The following is a 13,421-nucleotide window of genomic DNA, read 5'->3' on the forward strand; positions in this document are numbered from 1 at the left end:
ATCTCTTGTAATTACATAGTCTGCCACTACACACTACATATTGTTAGCCACTAACAGTTTTCATTAACAGATATCCACCCTTTAAACCAGATCGTTATGCAATCCTTTTTCCAACTGCTCTTCTCTCCCTCTGGGCTCTATCTCCACCTGTTGTTTACTCCTGAGTCCCTTCCCTCACCCTACCTTTTGCATATAAACTGACATTTTACTAGCTTTTGTGCTCCTGAGATGCTGCTTGGCCTGCTGTGTTCATCCAGCTTCACACTTTGTTATCTTGGATTCTCCAGCATCTGCAGTTCCCATTATCTCTTCTATCTCCTTCCGAAAATGCACAAACAGGACTGCTCAGGTAGATCCATTGTTTCAGGCTGCTTCTACCCAACAGAACTCATCTCTTCTTACCTTGACTCAGTCTTTCCTCTCCTGGTCCAGACTGTGCCCATGTACATCTGTGATTCCTCTGATGCTTTATGCAAGTTTTGAAATTTCCAGTTTGAAGGCTCCAGCCACCTCCTCTTTGCCATGGACGTGCAATCTCTTTACACTTTCATCCCCCACCATGGTAGTCATGGGGCCCTCCACTTCTTCCTGGAGCGAAAGCCTGAACTGTCCCCACTCACCACCACCCTCCTCCGCTTGGCTGACCTTGTCCTCACCCTCAACAATCTCTCTTTTAACTCCGCTCATTTTCTTCACATCAGAGGGGTGGCCATGAGTATGCACGTGGGCCCCTGTTGTGTTGTCTCTTCGTAGGGAATATTTCTTCTTCAAGTCCCATTTCAGTCCCCACCCACAACTCCTTCTCTGATATCTTGACGAGATTATCGGTGCTGTTTCCCTCTCTTGTCCAGAATTGGAAAGGTTTAACGGTTTCGCTTCCAATTCCTACCCCTCCCTCATTTTCACCTGGTCTATCCCTGACTCCTCCCTTCTCTTCCCTGACATCTCTGTTTCCACTTCTGGGGATAGACTGGCTACTAATATCCACTATAAACCCACAGCTACTTGGACTATACATCCTTGCACCCTGCTTCCTCTAAAGGCTCCATTCTATTCTCCCAGTTCTTCCATCTCTATGTACTGTAATGATGCCAGCTTCAACAAGGGAGCCTCCGAAATGTCCACCTTCTTCTTCAACTGAGGATTCCCCAGCTCCATTGTCGACAGGACTCACCACCAGGTCTGACCCATCTCCCACACTTCTGCCCTCACCCCTTCTCTTCCCTCTTGCATCAGCAATAGGGTTCCCCTTATCCTCACCTACCATCCCACCAGCATCCACATCCAGAAGATCATAAGGCCATTTTGCCACGTCCAGTGAGAAGTTACCACCACCTGACACATATTCCCCTCACCTCCCTTGCTCACCTTCCACAGAGACCATTCCCTCTGGGACACCCTGGTCGATTCTTCCTTCACCCCCAACAACACCCCCACAGCCCCACTGCACCTTCACCTGCAACCTTTCTCCTCAGTATCCAAGGGCCCAAACATACCTTCCAGGTGAAGCAATACTTCACCTGCACTTCCCAGAACCTAGTCTGGTGCATTCACTGCTCACAGTGTAGTCTTCTCTACATTGGGGAAATGAAGCATAAACTGAGGGACCGCTTTGCAGAACTTCTAATTTCTGCTCACAAAAAGAACTACCTGTTGCCTGCCACTTTAACACAACAGCCTAATCCCTGGCCAACATCTCTGTCTCAGGCTTGCTGCTGTGTTCCAGTGAAGCTCAGCACATGCTGGAAGAACATCACCTCATTTTCTGCTTGGGGACCCTGCAGTTGTCCGGACTCAAAATCTAGTTCAATAATTTTAGGGCCTGAGCTCTCCCATGACCAAGCCCCCTACCCCACACATTTGGCCTTACATAGCCTGCAACTACACACTACCTTTTGTCATTCACTTATAGTCTTCATTAACAGCTATTCACCCTCCTAGCCAGATCATTATCCACTCCTGTGTCCAACTGCTCTTCTCTCGCTTGGGACTCTATCGCCACCGATTGCTTATTCCTTAACCGTCGCCCCACCCCATTTTCTGCATGAAAACCGACAATCTCTTAGCTGCCATCAGTGCTGAGGAATGTTAACTATGATTTCGCTTCATAGGTGCTGCCAGACCTGCTGAGCTTTTCCATCAATTTCTGATTTTGTTTCCAAAGCACCCTGTTGGCTGTGAAAGGCTTTGGCATATCCATCTGGCATAGGGGACGCTATATACACAGAGATAAAAATAATTTTCCTTCTTCAGCCTCGCCGACAAACAGGAACGCTGTGTATTTTGGTAACAACTGTGTAGAAGCGGTCGAAAGAGGGCGCGAGTGTTCTTTTCCTGGACCAAATCACGCAGTTTAAAAAACATGCAGTCTGTTGGTTAAACAGTACATCAGACTGCCAGTTTTTTTTTAAACTGTAAAACCTCTATCCTCCAATGAACATTGTTAACATGACATCCTACGAAACTCAGTCAAATTTATAACGTTTACACTGTCTTCAGTGCGCGATCCTTTGAGCATTCAAAGCAATAAATGGCCAAGGTAACTCCAGCAAGCCGGTAGAAATTGCAAAATTTAACAACAAAAGGAGCCGAGATTAATTGCCGTTGTGCCTTTCGTACTGGGGTTCAACAGACAGTTTAACGCCGTACCTAATGATGGAAAAGCAGAGGGTCAAAAGCAGTGAAGGGAGGTGACACCCCCGCCCCCTTCCTCATCTCCAACAATACCCTTTTACATTCGCTCTCTTCAGGGAGCTGGGAAAGATCCACCACGTGGATTGCGAGGGTTCTCTGCAGAGAGAGTGTCGCTTGGATTTGTTTTAAAAGGAGTTTGGCAGCGCCGGGCCGTGATCGTGATATCTCTCACTCCCTGCTTGGTATTTCCCAAACAACATCTCACCAAAGGACAGACCGGATTGAAATAAGGGGGCCGCCAGTTTGTACCGCCAGAATAAAAGCTGGTGCATTTTCCCTTTTGCGGTAAGGGTTTTGTGATCTATTTGTTTCTTCTGCTGCATGTAGGTAAAGCTTTTCTTTCGTGTTTGTTTGACATGCTGCAAGCCAGTCAAACAAGGGAAAAGTAGAAAGTTCATTTGGACCGATTAACTTGTTGCGATCGGAATTTAATACTGTTTGTGCATGTTTCTTTCCGTTCATTCCAATATCTGTGCGTTAGATCACTGATTCGCAGCTTGGAAATGCTGGTGCTAGCGCTGAGCGACTTAGCGGTGGATCTGTTCTGCAGCCCAGACCCCTTTCTGTGTAAATACTCAAAATAATCAGAACTGCGAACATCTGAACCTCGATTTCTCCTTACGGCAACTTTTTTTTGATATCTTGCGAAATAACCAACTTTTCAACATCTATGACAGTGCACAGTGATCTAACATATTCGGCATCAAGCAGCTCTTCCCCCAACTGAAAGAAGCAAATAGTCCTATAGCATGGGAACTCACTTGCTTGGATACAGTGAGTTTCCGATTTTTTTTTGTTTCTTATTAAATTGTTACTGACCGAAGTGTTGTTAGTTATTAGCTATTTGTAAGTAAAAGTTGCCACTTGTGTTCATAACCAACAGATCAACACTGGGTATGATATTTCACAATTGTAAGTAATTAGGTATTGCTGAAGAGCGTGGAGAATATAAAGCACTCTAATGCCATTGTTCTGCTGACTTCTGGCAATTGAAGAATTTCGACTGTTGCTAGCTAACCTCTGGAGCAAAGTTCCTTCAGGCGCTGGTTTATGTTATAACTATACGTTTTGCCTGAAGCACGAGTACCCTTATGAAAGATTGTAAAATGGGCAATAACATTCTCAAATCGATATTGTAGTCTTTTGCCTCCACGTGTTTGCCTTTGCTATACTCGTCCATTTCCTGAATGGTCACAAACATTCTGACAGACATTGCTGTTGTAATTTCCTAATCTCTCCTTTGTGGTATATTTGAATTCTGTATCATAGTGGCATGGGAGAAGATGTTGACTGCTAATGCTCTGATGAATATTTTGGAGGAGTCCGTCATTAACAGTAGTTTGATTGCATTGCATAGTTAATATGCCCAGTAAGACCCAGGGAATTTTGACCGGTGTATCTACATTTCAGTTAGCAACATTTTAAATATCCAGTCCTTAAAATGAAAACTTATGAGACAGGTTGTATGAATTTCTTTAGTATAAATACATTAAGATATATTTTTAAAAAATATTTTGGACAAGAGGGCTACTCCATGTGGGCGCTCAGTTAGTTGTTGTAAATAGTTCAGTTTAAATAAATGGGTTTGACTCAGATTAATTTCAGCATGGTGATACTGACCATTTGCCTCAGTCTGTACTAGGTGTTTGTTCAAGGTATCCTACTGAGCTGCCTTTTAGTCCAGTGTTGTTCAGCTTCAATATTCATTTTTGTTTCCTTTAAAAGTTGCAATGCTCTCTATATTTCAACTGTTCCCTATGCAGAACATTTCCTGTTGCAACAGCAGGAGATTTTTTTCAGTCATCTCTCTGACCATTTTTGTTGACATTTTAAAATAACAAATTTGCTTAGCCATCCAAACCAGATGAAAGAGCACCTTTAATCTGAAATGACTGCCATGTTTAATACTTCTTGAATTTAAATTTAACCTTCTGGCTGTATTGGAAATATTCTCAGTGTTTCAAGTTGTTGAGCCACAAATAGTCGATGAGTTTTTCACTAGTTTTTGTTTCAGAATAATTCTGTGCATATTACATTCAGATGGTTTCTTTAGTCCAAACAATTCTGACTTGGTTATTTTTCCAATACAGTGTCACAATGAATGAAGGTGAATAAGATATTGATAAAAGCAAATAATACCATTTGAAGAGGGCTGTGACGTGGCATTTCATTGGGTTACTTAATACTGAGTGCACCATAGCAACAATGATTGTCACATTGAATACTGACTGTGCTGGTACATTCTGTTTATATTGAGTGCTCACATGTAATATCCTTGAAAATAAAAAAAAATAGACAATAAAGCTTTGTAACTGGTCCTTGGTCATCCATGTGAAAATGTCAGTCTGAGGTTTTGATCCTGACCAAAAAGGAATTCATGCTTTGTACGTAGTTTAAATGTAATCTCTAAATATCATTTACAATATTTCAAACTGAACACGGAGTGATTGTGTCTAATGGCAAAATAGCCCATATGCAGCTGCAGCCCTGGTTGCCGCAGGCTCTGTCTACATGTGCATATGCCACGACCATCATCAACGAGGATGAAGTGGCCGGTGAGGTGGAGGCTCGGATTGATGAAATGAAGTCTCACTTCCTTGGTAGTTCTCCTTTACCACCACTTCTTCAGCACACTGCTTCCCAGCGTTCTCCAGCTTCTGCAGTATCCAGGGCAGTGGTCATTCCAGAAAAGGAGGGTTGTACCTAGAGGCTGGGGTTGCTCATATGCTTGTCCTGTCCTCCCCATCTCTGCCTGTATTCCCCATCTCTCAGATACACCTACTCATAGAGACGTGACTGTGCCTGATAAAATGGCTGCAGACATATGGATGGATGAGACCAGTGATGTCAGTTAGTCATAATGCTGTGTACCTGTGCATGTGCTCTTGTGTCTCCTGATGGTGGTGGCATTCATAATAAACATGATCTGTAGAATAGGCCTACTGCTGTTCCTGCCAGTGTTTTCCTTTCCATTCTTTTGTGAAAATATAGATTTTAGTAAAATATATTTCCCAAATGTCGGTTTCCCTTTGGTACCTCACCCAAGTGTTCATTTGTTGTGTGAATTCTAGAGTAGTGTCTGCAGTAATTTAACTGTAGACAGACTTCACAATTGAGCCTCTTCCTGTCCTTCAAAGCAAATGTACGCAAGCCCCTGCAGTTGGAGTAAACTAAATTAACCAACAGGTCTGCTGTTACCAACTTAAAATTAGCTTACTCAGTACGGCCACTACAGAACTATTTGTTTGCTGAGTCATTGCCAAGTGATAGTTAACTTGTACTATTCATAAAACCATCTGAAAACTTGACATCTGGAAGGAATATGGTCAGCATAACTTTTGTCATAGATTTCTTGCTAAAGATTGCATTTTTGAATACTTACGTTCCCTCAATCTTGAGATTGCATTGGACATACAAGTTGCCTCTGAGGAGAGCAGAGCTCTTGTTGTGAAATTCTTGCATGCTATAAATTCCTCAGTGGGAATGATAAATTGGTAATGGCCTTGTGTGTGATCTGCTAAGTCAAATGGACTGTTAGATCCCAGGTTCAACCGTTGGTCTTTACTGAGTCACAGAGTCAGAGCTGTACAGCATGGAAAGAGATCCTTCAGTCCAACACGTCCATGCCACCCAGATATCCGAAATTAATCTAGTCCAATTTGCCAGCATTTAGCCCATATCCCTCTAAACCCTTCCTATTCATATACCAATCCAGAGGCACATGCGCAGGTACACAGCATCATGACTAATTGACAATTAGTAATTATACTCGCCTCCACCGCTTTCTCTGGCAGTTTGTTCCATACACCAAACTCCCTCTGCGTGATAAAGTTACCCCTTAGGTCCCTTTTGTATGTTACTCTTCTAACCTTAAACTTTATTCCCTCTAGTTTTGGACTCCTCCACTCCGGGGGAAAATAACGTTGTCTATTTACCCTATTCATGCCCCTCATGATTTTATAAAACTCTGTAAGGTCACCCCTCAACCTCCAGTGCTTCAGAGAAAATAGCCCCAGCCTATTCAGCCTCTCCCTATAGCTCAAACCCTGGCAACATCCTTGTATATATTTTCTGCATCATTTCCTGTTTAACAACATCTTTCCTACAGCGGGGAGACCAGAATTGAACACAGTATTCCAAATGTGGCCTAACCAATGTATAGCTGCAACATGACATCCCAACTCATATATACTCAATGCGTTGACCAATAAAGGCAAATGCACCAAACACCTTCTTCACTACCCTGTCTTTCCACGACTCTACCTTCAAGGAATTATGAACCTGCACACCAAGGTCTCTTCGTTTGGCAACACTCCCAATCATTTGATAGCAACTGAGGTAGTAATGGGCAATGATGGGCATCAATGTTCCTGGACTCAAAAGAAAAGAAATCTGCTTGAGTTTTTTTACTTTTTATTGTGGTGTAGCACAGATTTTGGAACCCCTAATCCAAAAGGCTAAGTAAAAGAGAGATCTGGAACCATGTGTTCAAATTCCATCATTATAGGTGGGGAATTTCAAACCAGTACTTTAAAAAATTGGGACCAAAAGGCTTGTGTCAGAAATGGTGACTGTGTGACTTCAGTCTGTCAGTAATGCAGGTCACCCAAGTCTTTTCTGACATAATCTGGAAAGTCACTCAGTTGTTAAAAAGATGGCTTACCTTTTCCTTCATAAGGATAATTGGGATGAGCATTAAATGCTGGCCCCACCAGCTATATCTACATCTTGTGAAAGAATAGAAAGATTAAAAAGAAGCAATTGTGTCAATACTGGAAAACAAATTCCATTGAAGTGCAGTAATGCAGTCAATTTAGGATCAAGCTCAAGAAGATTAAGAAGGTTGTTCAAAAACCTGGTTTCCACAAATAAACTATCATTCTTACTGACATACTTTGGTTCTCAGTTTTATTGATTCCATGGCTCATTCTTACAACTCATAATGATGTTATCAAATTTCATTGAAAAGCAGCAAAATTTATCTGTTAACAACTGGGAAACCAAACCAAACCAGAAACTGCAGACTGATTGTTTAACTGATAAACTAACTATCTGGGACTAATTTGGTTTGGGAATCTTGGTTGGCATGGATGAGTTGGACTGAAGAGTTTATTTCCGTGTTGTATGACCATGACTCTAACTAACTAAATAACCAACTAACTAAATTCTCTCATGCACCTCGGGTTCATAGAAAAGGCTCACCTTACTCTCTGTTCTGGATGTGGAGCAAATTAGCTTCATTAAATTGTCCACTATTAGAGTGGCCAGCTCGCTAATCAGAATGGTAACCAGTTATGTTTTGTACAGCTTTTGACTAGCTGCAGCATTTTTATTTTACTTTACGGAGAAGCTTGCTTCTGAAGTCATAATTCTTATAATTTTAACAGGATGCAAATATGACATTTTGGAAAGGGACATTTTTGTTTATAACTTTGAGGGAAGTGTAGTTCATCCTGATTTTACTTCTGCATTAACCTGGTGAATATCATTGAAACTGTCAATGAGCATTGCTGGAAAGAGAGATACGTTGTTAAAGCTTTTTGTCTGGACTGTGTCCTAACAGTCGTAAGAGCACCAATTTCTTTTTTATTTAAAAGGAAAATGGTGCTGAGTAACAACTTGCTTCTGAATATTTGAGGTGTTACTTTGTAGGATATGCAAGGAGATTTTTTTTATTAATTAGAAGAAGGCTTTAGAAAAATGCATATTCCATTTCCCTGCAGATGACACACCTGTAGTGATGATAACAAAGCTGGCCAGGTGAACCTCATGGAATATGAGTTCCCTGATTGGGGCTGTTAATCTGGTCCAGTCAGGGAGCCCTGGATGACAGATTAATAAAAAGGAGGGTTGCCACAGATTCTGGCACTCAGATAGCTGACTCTGAAGAGGCAATACTAGAATCAAGGACTGTCCACGGAAAATAAAGGGTGACTTCGTGACAGAGTATTAACCTCTGTTGAGTTATTTCAACATCCTCACGTCTAACAGAATGTGGCTTCTTGAATTAATAGATAAGCCACATTGCAAGCCTGACTCATGTCCTCAAATTAATTATTAAATCAGTGTAATTCTTATCCTACAATTGTTCAGAAAGTGCTGTCCACTGTCGAGCCATATCTAATATTAGATATTACATTATGAGTTTCTTCAGTGGTGTTTAATCTGTACCACCAATTGAGACAAACCATTATTTTCTTTGCTAATGACACCGGGAATTAAAGGCCACACAGAATTATAGTCAGCTCAAAAAGATCAATTCTGTGAAGTCAATACTTTTACATGAGGCTATGATTTCCTGATAGAGATTCAGTTGTTAGTGTTCTTTCTCTGTAAATTAGGCTTTTTGTGATACAAGATTGATTATTAGTTGTTTGAATCTCCATTAAAAGTAAAAGAAAATCTGTGATGTTCCTGTGCACTATGGTTTATGCTGTTTGGGAATTAAAGATATGCTTGCGTTGTAATGAGCAGAAGACCATAAGATAGATGCTCAGAAAGCACAGCTGCTAGGGATGATGGTACCCTTGATGGTTATATGATTATCAGTAACCTTGCATCTTTGTACTTTGATTTTATGTTAATTGCTGATGTCTTTACTTGTAATAACAATTGAAATGATTTCTTCTAACAATTAGTGATTCGTATAGTTATCTGAAAACCTGTTGCTGTTTATCAACAAGATTGCTATTTCATTGCGGATTTTCACTGAAGTCCTTTTGCATTAGTAGTTATTATTTTCCATTTTAAATCTTTTCTGTTGTCCAGGAAACCATCACTGTAGCTGCAATTTATCAGATTAATTATTTATTACTTCAGTTGTTATTCCCACAGGGAGCATTATTTCCATATGAGAGAAGGACATTGTGAAATAACATTGTTGCTCCTTGGATGTCTTAAATTAGAAGCCCTCTCAATAGAAGAATGGCTATGAGACTTGCACAAAGTAATGGCTTTAAATATGTCATCACAGTTTCAATGTCTGCGTGCGACAAAATAAAGTTAGAATGATATTTTGTCAAGAACTGAACTGTTGCTTTATGTTAAATGTTTGCAGCCACAATATTCAAATGATGACCCTATGAGGTACCACTGTGTTTAGTGGCACTGAGAGGGTCATCATAACCTATTGGTGCTTGGTCAAGGAATGGGATAGGAAAACCAAAAGGAGGAAGAGACTAAATGAATGTCTGTGTTATGAATGACCTGCAGTTTTAGGAGATGCATCATGACATGTCATTTGATGTACTTACTGTTTTGATAATTAGGTGAAATTCAGCCTAATGTTCTTGCTGGTTTTAAATTGAATTTGTGTTAATATGGTCTCATAGCTCCTTCAATATATTTTGACTTAGTATTTTCTTTTATGTATTTGCCTCTTAAGTTAGTTGACTGCTTTGAAGTCACAGTAGTTTCTAGGCACATTGACCTTGCAGTAATTTGAATTAACATTACTCATACTCCCAGTTAATCTGTTGCTTTCTTCAGACTCTTGTTTTTCTTTTATTTGTTTCCAATGTGAGTGTTGTGTGATATGGCGAACCATGAAGTTCAGTGCAAATGTTCATTTTCAGCATTATGTAAATCTCCTTGGCCTTCACTTGTGAGTTAGTTCAAGAATCTGTTAGTGTGATTTTGCCAAACCAATCAAGTTTATTTATGGGCCAATGTTGAAAAGATCAGAAAAGTGAGACAACAATGTGCCATCACCCTCAAAGCATTTCAACAAATAGGTCCAGATTTCACTGTTAATAGTGGAATGATGGCATATTGTTGTCCTTCTGGGAAGCTGTCCACAAAGATCAAGTTAACAAAGTATTGGGCTGGCTGAACATAGCAGGCCAAGCAGCATCTTAGGAGCACAAAAGCTGACGTTTCGGGCTTAGACCCTTCATTAGCTTTTCTGATGTGAATTTCCTCTTGCCTGAGGCCAACTGAAATCTGGTAAGAGGTCAACGGATTCTTCATGTATCTAACAACAATGCTGTCAGCAAGCAGAGTAGGTCAATCACATTGAAATATTCTAACAGACTGAAAACCAGGAAGTAAAATGTTCTATTATCCGTCAACTTTGACTATACTGTTTGGAGCACAAAATAAAGTAAGTACAGGTGGCTCAGTGGGGTGGCACGGTGGCTCAGTGGTTCGCACTGCAGCCTCTCAGCACCAGGGAGTCAGGTTCAATTCCAGCCTCAGGTGACTGTCTGTGTGGAGTGCACATTCTCCCCGTGTCTGCGTGAGTTTCCTCCAGGTGCTCCAGTTTTCTCCCACAGTCCAAAGATGTGCTGGCTAAGTGGATTGGCCATGCTAAATTGCCTGTAGTGTTTAGGGATGTGCAGCTCATGTGGGTTGTAACAGGACGGGTCTGGGTTGATGCTCCGAGGGTTGATGTGGGCTTGTTGGGCCAAAGGGCCTGTTTGCACCATGTAGGGATTTTATGTTCTATAATATAGTGATCATTCTCATAATCAAGAAATTTGATATTTAAAAAATGTAAAATTAGTTTTAAAGATCCAGATAGGTCTTACAGCAAGAGCTATGAACTTCAGCATTAAGTTTATTCCTCGGCTAAACCGCATTGATCACAATGTATGTTTTTCAAGGAGTTTTATAGATAGACTAATTACATAAAAGAATAAGTTCTCATCATTTCAATGATTTTCTATCTGTTTACAACATACAAGAATTGCATCTGTACACCCTAAAGAGGAACTGATGATCACTGACAGCAGCTTCCTGATTTCCATGTTACTAACTGTGTGCAGACTCCAGAAAGCATTGTCAGTTACAGAGGAATGATGTTAGTGCGCTGCTTGATAATGCTGCTGAGTTGATGTCACTTCCCATACCAGATGGAGGGAGTGGAACAAAGGTTTACTTAACTTATTGTTGGTATGACAGGTCTGATGTATGAAGAGAGACTGGATCAGCTTGGACGATGTTCCCTGGAGTTTAGAATAACAAGGAAGAGCTCATAGAAACCTATAAAATTCTAACAGAACTAGACAGGTAAACACAGGAAGGATGGCTGTGACCAGGTCCGGAATTCACAATCTAAGGCTGCAGGGTAGGCCGTTTACAACTGAGATGAAGAGAAATGTCTTCACCCAGAGAGTGGTGAGTTTGAGAAATTCTTTGCCATGGAATATGTTCAAGACCAAACCATGTTTTCAAGAAGGGGTCACATATAGTTCTTTGGGTTAAAAGAATCGAAGAGTAAGGGGAGATAGTGGGAACAGGATACCGAACTGGATGATCTGCCATGATCATATTGAATGGTAGAGCTGTCTTGAAGGGCTGAATGATCTACTTCTTCTCCTATTTTCTCTGTTTCTAATTTACAGAATAGCTGGATGTTAGGGCCTACTCCATTTTGATAGCATGGCTTATTCAGCCATAATCAACAATACTCAGGTAATCAAGAACAACACATGGCAAAAAGGGAATGACCACAATAGACTTGGTATCAGTAAATGGTTTTAGAAGTGAGTTCAAGCCCAATAGCTCATTGGTCATTTAAGTATGCCACTGATAAATTGCAGTCATGAAAAGTAGCTCACAATATTGATGGAATACAAACAAAGTAACTGTAATCAAGATCCTAATGAAAGATTATCTAAAGAGCTGCCTCAGTACAGAATATGGAAGTGTAAGTCAATGAAATAGTTTGCTCTAAGCCAAGGATAGCCATAGAAAATGAACTGTTGGAGAGAACTGCAAAAACTGGAAATTTAAGAAGAGATGATGGAATTGAGGTTGCAAGGTCAAATGCTGAAGACGATTCTTTGATGGAAATATTTTGGATAATGTCAAATAATTTTTGTACTTGATAACAGATCAAATTAAGGACTTGGGATGATGTTTTGACTTAGAATCCCTACAGTGTGGAAGCATGTCATTTGGCCCATATTGACCCTTGGAAGGTCATCCAACCCAGACACACCTCCTACCCTATCCCTGCCAGCCCACCTAGCCAACACATCTCTGATCACTGTGGGTAAATTAGCATGGCCAATCCACGTAGCCTGCACATCTTTGGACAGTGGGAGGAAACCAGATTACCCAGCAGAATCTCACGCAGACATATGGCGAATGTGCAAACACCACACAGACAGCTTTCTGAGGCTGGAATTGAACCTAGGTTCCTGGCATTTTGAGACAGCAGTGCTAACCACTGAGCCACCATTTTTCTTTAGCTTGGAGCAAAAAGGCTGAACCTTCTAGGTTGCTACCTGCAATAACTGCAGTATTTCTAACCTTTGGAAAACTGGCCAGAACAGAAGCAAGTGCAATAATACAATCAATTCTGCTTTCATCACTTTCTGTATGGGATCACAGGATTGAAAACGCTGTAACTGCTGAAGCGGCTTGAAAACAAATTTAATTTCATTCCCAAAATATTTGTTTTGACTGAAGGTATTGGCAGAAATGCTGGTGAAATGCTTACTGTTGCCTTGTGGCTACTTTCCAACAACCAGGAGTGCCCCCATGCCATACTCTTCCTAATCACGGTGCAGACTGAAATCTGCCCATTCTCAGTGGCCTGTGATTTTGCACCACTAGCGTAAGCCTCCCTGTCATACTCTAACTGCTCCAAATTTATTGCAGTTACCTTAAAAATGATATGGCTATTTTCATATGATGAAATATTTGTTAAGTTTATTGCATTTTTTCTCTATGAAGGATTTAGTATATTATTTGGTTGTTATTTGTATTTTTGTATGCCA

The 13,421-nt window shown here is 40.8% G+C and overlaps 1 protein-coding gene across 1 annotated transcript in view; it reads left to right on the forward strand.

The window, feature by feature from the left end:
• The first annotated feature begins 2,784 nt into the window (after positions 1–2,784).
• greb1 (growth regulating estrogen receptor binding 1) overlaps positions 2,785–13,421 on the forward strand; it is a 285,761-nt gene continuing 275,124 nt past the window's right edge. Inside the window, exon 1 of the mRNA XM_048531862.2 lies at positions 2,785–2,979. The gene's annotated coding sequence lies outside the window, so the exon portion shown is untranslated. The remainder of the gene's footprint in view (positions 2,980–13,421) is intronic.

This window comes from Stegostoma tigrinum, chromosome 4, assembly GCF_030684315.1.
Source record: "Stegostoma tigrinum isolate sSteTig4 chromosome 4, sSteTig4.hap1, whole genome shotgun sequence".
Taxonomy (NCBI): Eukaryota; Metazoa; Chordata; class Chondrichthyes; order Orectolobiformes; family Stegostomatidae; genus Stegostoma; species Stegostoma tigrinum.